At 35.5% G+C, this 6,231-nt stretch overlaps 1 pseudogene across 1 annotated transcript; it reads right to left on the reverse strand.

Annotated features, from left to right (window-relative positions):
- Positions 1-3,002: 3,002 nt before the first annotated feature.
- LOC150036162 (putative UDP-glucose glucosyltransferase pseudogene) lies at positions 3,003-4,881 on the reverse strand (annotated as a pseudogene). Its single transcript, XR_016529523.1, has one exon. The product of XR_016529523.1 is annotated as a putative UDP-glucose glucosyltransferase pseudogene (transcript).
- Between the last annotated feature and the right edge of the window lie 1,350 nt (positions 4,882-6,231).

Here is a 6,231-nt window from a genome sequence, read left to right on the forward strand (position 1 = left end):
GGTGTATGGATTTGGACCTTGCATTAAGGACTGATAAAACTACTTCTACTGAGGAACAGCCAAATATGGCTAATATAGAGAAGTGAGAACGGTCGAATCGCATGTGATTGATGATCATTAGGCACTCCATTCCGGAGTCTTTTCGAGGCTCTATCACGGAAAGTGAAAATGCCAATAAGTTCCTTACTTAAATTGAGAAATATTTTGCTAAAAAAATGAGAAAAGGGAAGCAAGTAGTCTTTTGACTTCTTTAACTTATATGAGGTATAAGGGCAATGGAAACATAAGGAAGTACATTATGGAAATGTCCAATCTCACAGGTAGATTAAAGGCACTTGATATCAAGATAAATAAAAATTTACTCGTGCATCTGGTACTTATCTCTCTTCCTGCACAATTCACTCAGTTTAAGATAAACTATAATACTCAAAAGGATAAATTGAGTATTAATGAGCTTATCTCAAAATGTGTGCAAGAAGAAGATAGGATTAAGAGAGAAAGGACAGAAAGTTCTCATTTAGAAATAGGCTCTCGTGATAAGAAAAAAAGGAGAATTGTGGATGCTGTAGAAGGGATAGAGCTGACCGCCAAGTAAATTTTCATTTTCATTTATCTTGATATCAAGTGCCTTTAATCTACCTGTGAGATTGGACATTTCCATAATATACTCTCTTATGTTTCCATTGCCCTTATACCTCATATAATTAAAGTATCGTTGGTCATTATTTGACTTGATACCATGTTCCCCATCTCAAAACTAATTGGCAATGAGAGAAGTAACTCATCTATCTTATAAAGAGTGTGAGTCCTCTTGGTTTTTCCAATGTGGGATTCTCAACCTGCCCCCTCAAGATAGTGCATCTTTTGGGTTCACCAATCTTATCGGATCATAATTTCTTCTTATTGGACCAACATCATCCGTTTGGGCTTTATGGACTCTAATACCAAGTTAGAAATGAGAAATTGAAGGATATGACTTGACTCACGCTGCAGACGGCAGCGCTTAGACAAGGTAAACAATAGCGTTTGTAGAGGTAGACAATAACGTCTGCGGGAGGTAGATGACAACTTCAAGAGATAGGCGGTAAATGACAGTGGCAAGCCAAATTTTCCTTTATGATTTCTTGTATTTGAAATGTACATAGGTGATGTATTTATACCATATGAAATCCCTAATTTGAGAATGAAAAAAAACTTAACAACTTTATGCATTGGTATCTTTAATATCCTTAACAAACACATGACTCGATTGGCTCTCCAAGCTGTGCGAGGGGACCGACTCGCATGCCCCAACCCCAAACCCCTTAGCATGCACCGTGACCTGATGGAGAAGATAACCGATCCAAAATAGCACCGCCGCTGTTGATAACGTTACGATAATTCCACAAATCCCAGGGAAAGATGGCCACCACGTCCCGATTCGAGCCATTCCGGCGCTACATCGAACCATCATACCCTCGGTATGCTAAATTTGACTTACCATTGACATTTTTTAAATGTCACGAAGTTCGAAGAAGTTTAACATTTTTCAAAATGTTAGGAGTAGCCCCCATATTCTTCTATTCCGTTCTTTTTCTAATACATTGATTATTTCCGTCCTTTTTTTTTTTTTTTATTCCTATTGCTTCTAAATTTTATAATTTCAATAGTTGAAGTTTTGTTGTTAAAAATATTTGTTGTCTACAGTTTTTCCATCCTGATTTTATGTTAGTTTGAATTTAAATATTACTAATAGTATCTTGTTATTTTTATTTAATCTTTTATTTATTACAGATACTACGTTCCAAGTTAGGGCTATTTATTATAGCTACTACGTTAGGTTAGTACTTGAATATTTTATGCTCTCTCAAAATTTTAATACTTTTTGTCATTTTTCAAAAGAAAATTTGTTTTTTTTTTATAATTTATTGGAGGGAAGAATCGAATATTTCATCTTGACATTGATATTACATGTTTTATCAATTAAACTATACTTATGATGGTCGAGTGTGTACATTAAGAGATTGGTAGATTTAGTATAGATTCAAGGAGCTCATGCTCTTTATACAATATATACAAAAATAAAAATTAACTTAGTATCAAATTCACTAGATAGCTTAGTGGTAATTCTACTTTCTATTCCTCTCTAAACTCAGGTTTAAGTCTCACTTTTTATTTTTATTTTTATAAAATTATATAAAGTCTCATCATCAATAAAATTTGTGGATTCACCACGGTTAGGAATTGGTGATATCACATTTATTATGTCAAAATTTGATTATTTTAGTCCATTAAATATTTTTAGATTTATTTAGATTATGTCAAATTTTAATAAATGTGACATTTTTTCAAAAGCTTACAAAAATTTAATGTTTAAATCCTATTTTGGATCCTGGGCTTTGAAGTTTGTTCTATTTCTCAATACTTTTAAAAACATCTATTTTAGTTTCTTAACTTTTAAAAAGTGCTTACTTTGATCCCTACTATTAAAATTTTGTTAAATTTTAAACAAAATGATGAGATGACTTGTATTCTTAGATGACTATGTTGCCAACATTAAAAAATTTAGAATTTCAATTCTAAATTAGATGATAAAGCAATTTTCTATCCAACTCAAAAACTATTTTACGATCAAGATTTCGGTCGTTCAATATTACACGTTGGTTATTGGCATTTCCTTCACCTTCGTTTTGCTCTACACATGCTAGACACAATTTCATCAAATAGTTAACAAAATTTTAATAGTAGACACAAAAATAAACACTATTTAAAAGTTTAAAAACTAAAAGTCATTTTTTAAAGTTTATGGACCAAAATAAAACAACATTCAAAGTTCAATAACCAAAATAGGATCTAAACAAAAATTTAACCTTTTAAGTAACAAATTTCCTTTATTTCTAACTTCCTGAGATTTATGGAAATTGAATATATAATATTCATATACTTATCTACACATTTATCCATCGTTTTGAAGGGCTAGAAAATAATGATGACATTTTCTCAAAAAAAAAAAAAAACGATGATGACATTCAACTAATATATTAAACTCAATAATAGAAATAGAATGAGGAATACATTTAAGTAAAATAATTTTATCTTATTCAAATTAATAAAGTTACCAACTTATCAATAAATGGAAGTAAATTCCAATGCTGACATTTTCACCAAACGTCTCATCCCATGTAAATCCAAAAGTTTTCACGATTTTCTTCAACTTTCACGCCTTCTCCACATTATGTAACCCTAAATTATGGATTTGACTGATCCGACCAGACCACTTCTTCCTGATCTCGTCCACAAACTCTTGTATATTAGTCTCTGATGAGCCACCGTCCGCCGCCGCCGTCTCCGCCGCCCTCTTCCATTTCAAAGCGTTTTCTCTAAGCTCCTTTGCCTTCGGTCCAACAATGGCGTCCCTTAGACATTGCTCGAGCTCATCCCTCACCACCAATCTCTTCTCTGACTCGCCGCGGCTCAGCCGAAGCCCAACCCCGAATTCCTCCACCAAAAATTTAGCGTTGGTAACCTGATCTCCCCACTGCGGCAGCACCAGCACCGGCACGCCGGAGCTCAGAGCCTCCACTGACGAGTTCCATCCACAGTGAGTAACAAAGCAAGCAATGGAAGGATGAGACAGAACCTTCTGCTGTGGACTCCATTTCACTATCTTAGCTCTTTCCCCTGCTTTCTCCAAAAACCCGTCTGGAAGAACATGCGGTTTCAATCCTAAACAATCCGCCATGTCTTTAGGCAGAGGCTTCATCACCCACAAGAACGGAAACCCAGAATTACAGAGCCCATGAGCCATTTCCTCGATTTGTTTCTGACTCAAATGAACAATGCTACCAAACGAAATATAAACCACCGAATTCGGTGGCTTCGAATCAAGCCACTCGAAGCAATCATCCGCTTTCAGGAAATCGCCGGAGAGATCCGCCTTTTTGTTGTCGTCGGGAAACTTCAGAGTCTTGAAGAGAGGACCAATCGGCTTAACAGGGCAAATTGTTGACATCTCATTAATAACATCTCTCTCAAGCTCCTCGAAAGTGTCCATCAAAATACAGAATGGAATCGACACGTTTCTAAATTGCTGCAAAATTGACCGACCAATGGCCTTGTACTCGCCGTAAGGGTGCAAGAAGCTTGGGATTTCGTCGTGTTTCAATAGTGGGAGGGATGGCAATTGAACATCACAATAGGGTTCGGATTCAGAAGGAAAATCCACAGACTTACGAGAGTAATGATAATAAATGGAGAAAACAGAGCAAGATTGAACCCAGAGAATAGAACAGGGGATTCCGAAATCGTTAGCCACATCACAGACCCAAGGAACAAAGGGGTTTCCAATGAGGCAAGAAACCGGCCGATTCTCTTCGGCGCGGTTCCTAAGCATCTGAGACAACGCCGGCTTGCCGGAGATCTGGAGCTGCGGCATATAAAGATCCAAATCCCTACGCCTGGGGTCGTCGAGTTCCCAGCCGTCGTCCCAAAACTCGAAATCGATGAAACCGGAGCCGACAGGGGAAGGCTGGTCGTCGATGCTGCCGGCGTTTTTGAGGCTGAGACCGAAGTCGCGGGTGGTGGAGATGGTGATGTAAAGGCCTTTGGAAGCGAGCTTTTTGCCAAGGCGGATGGTGGGGTTCATGTGACCTTGGCCAGGGAACGTGACGAGGAAGACATGGCAAGGGGATTCAGAGTCAGCCGGCATTGCTCCTTTTCTTTCTTTTGGGCTAAAGCTTTTTTACGTTCCAGAAATGGCTCTTTGTATTGAGTGGAGATGATAATGGAAGTGATCTTTTCTGATGATTTTTATAATAAGCCTTCGTCTTGGGACTCGGTTCCGGTTTCGTGTTCCTCCGTACGTCCACGCAGCAACCCAATGCTGAGGAGCATGGGCGCCTCATATTACTATCATGTCAACGTCACCGCATAGATATATATATATAAAGAAACACATAATTCTTTTTATGTTAATTTTAAACATATTGGCATATATGGTCGATGAAGCTTAACCTACGTTGAAAAGGACAAAAAAAAATCAAGGCACAATTGGGTAACATTTTGTTTTTTTTTTTTTAAAAAAAAGATAAGTGTTAGAATAGATTTAAAGTTGTTTCCTTAAATTCAAAAATATTCCTATTTTTCATTATTCCAATCAATTATAAAGATTCGAAATCAACAAAAATAAAAAAAATAAAAAGTTACTCCACGTATTGCTTAACGTAAAATTGGTTTATCTCTCCATCGAATCAAATTAGCCAAATACGTTCGTGAGCTCGATACCGTCAAAAATTCTTGACTATTGAATGGGAACAAGTTCATCTTCAAAGTATTTTTCCCTTTCAATATTTTTCTATTAGAGCTTCTCTCCTAAATTTCTTTATTTGTTATCTATTTTTCATTAAAAAATCAAGTCAAATTTTGGTATTAAAAAAATAACTTTCAAAAAAAAAAATTATTTTTTAAATTTGGTTAATAATTCAACTATTTTAAAAAGCGTAAATCATTGTAAGAATTGTGGATGAAATAGGTTTAATTTAAAAAAAAAATAAAAAACCAAATGATTACTAAACATAAGTGGATGGATAAAATATATTTTTGTTAGTAAAAAAAAAATTTGCAAAATTTATATAGTTGCAAATAGTTCCCTTCGGATGAAGGTGGGAAATTTCTTCGATGGATTCTAGAGAGTTGGTAAAACTCTCATCGTAGATTCTTTGGATTGTGGCTTACGTTGGAGCATAATCTGGGTCATTTGTCTATTTAATAAGATTTTGGTCATACTGTCTAAGAGTCCTTCCACTGACATTTTATGGTACCTTGGAGTATTCCATAGTTTGGAGAAATTATTTCATAACATACATTCATGTAATCACTTGTTATTTATATAGACACATTCATTTAATGACTTGTTATTTATATAGACTACATATGTGAGATTGTATTCGATAGTATTCTAATATTCTTAATGACTTTATTTTATGTATATGTGGAGTTGAGTCAAGGGATCATTTCTTTTTTTCTTTAATTGTTTTATTAGTAAGGCTATTTGGGAGACATGTATTTGTGGGATGAGTGCTCTTCGTAGAATCTTGCATTGGGATACATAACTTAATTGGATGTTTTACTTTAGCATAGGTAATTGGCTGAGGTGTAAGGTCTGAAGAGTTGCTTGGTGTGCTGTTATTTATCATGTTTGGTGTGAGCATAATATGTGTATTCATAGTGCTACCTTGCCTCCTCCTCCCTTGC

Source organism: Benincasa hispida, chromosome 5 (genome assembly GCF_027475165.1).
Source record: "Benincasa hispida cultivar pf3 chromosome 5, pf3_genome.v1.1, whole genome shotgun sequence".
In the NCBI taxonomy this organism is placed as follows: Eukaryota; Viridiplantae; Streptophyta; class Magnoliopsida; order Cucurbitales; family Cucurbitaceae; genus Benincasa; species Benincasa hispida.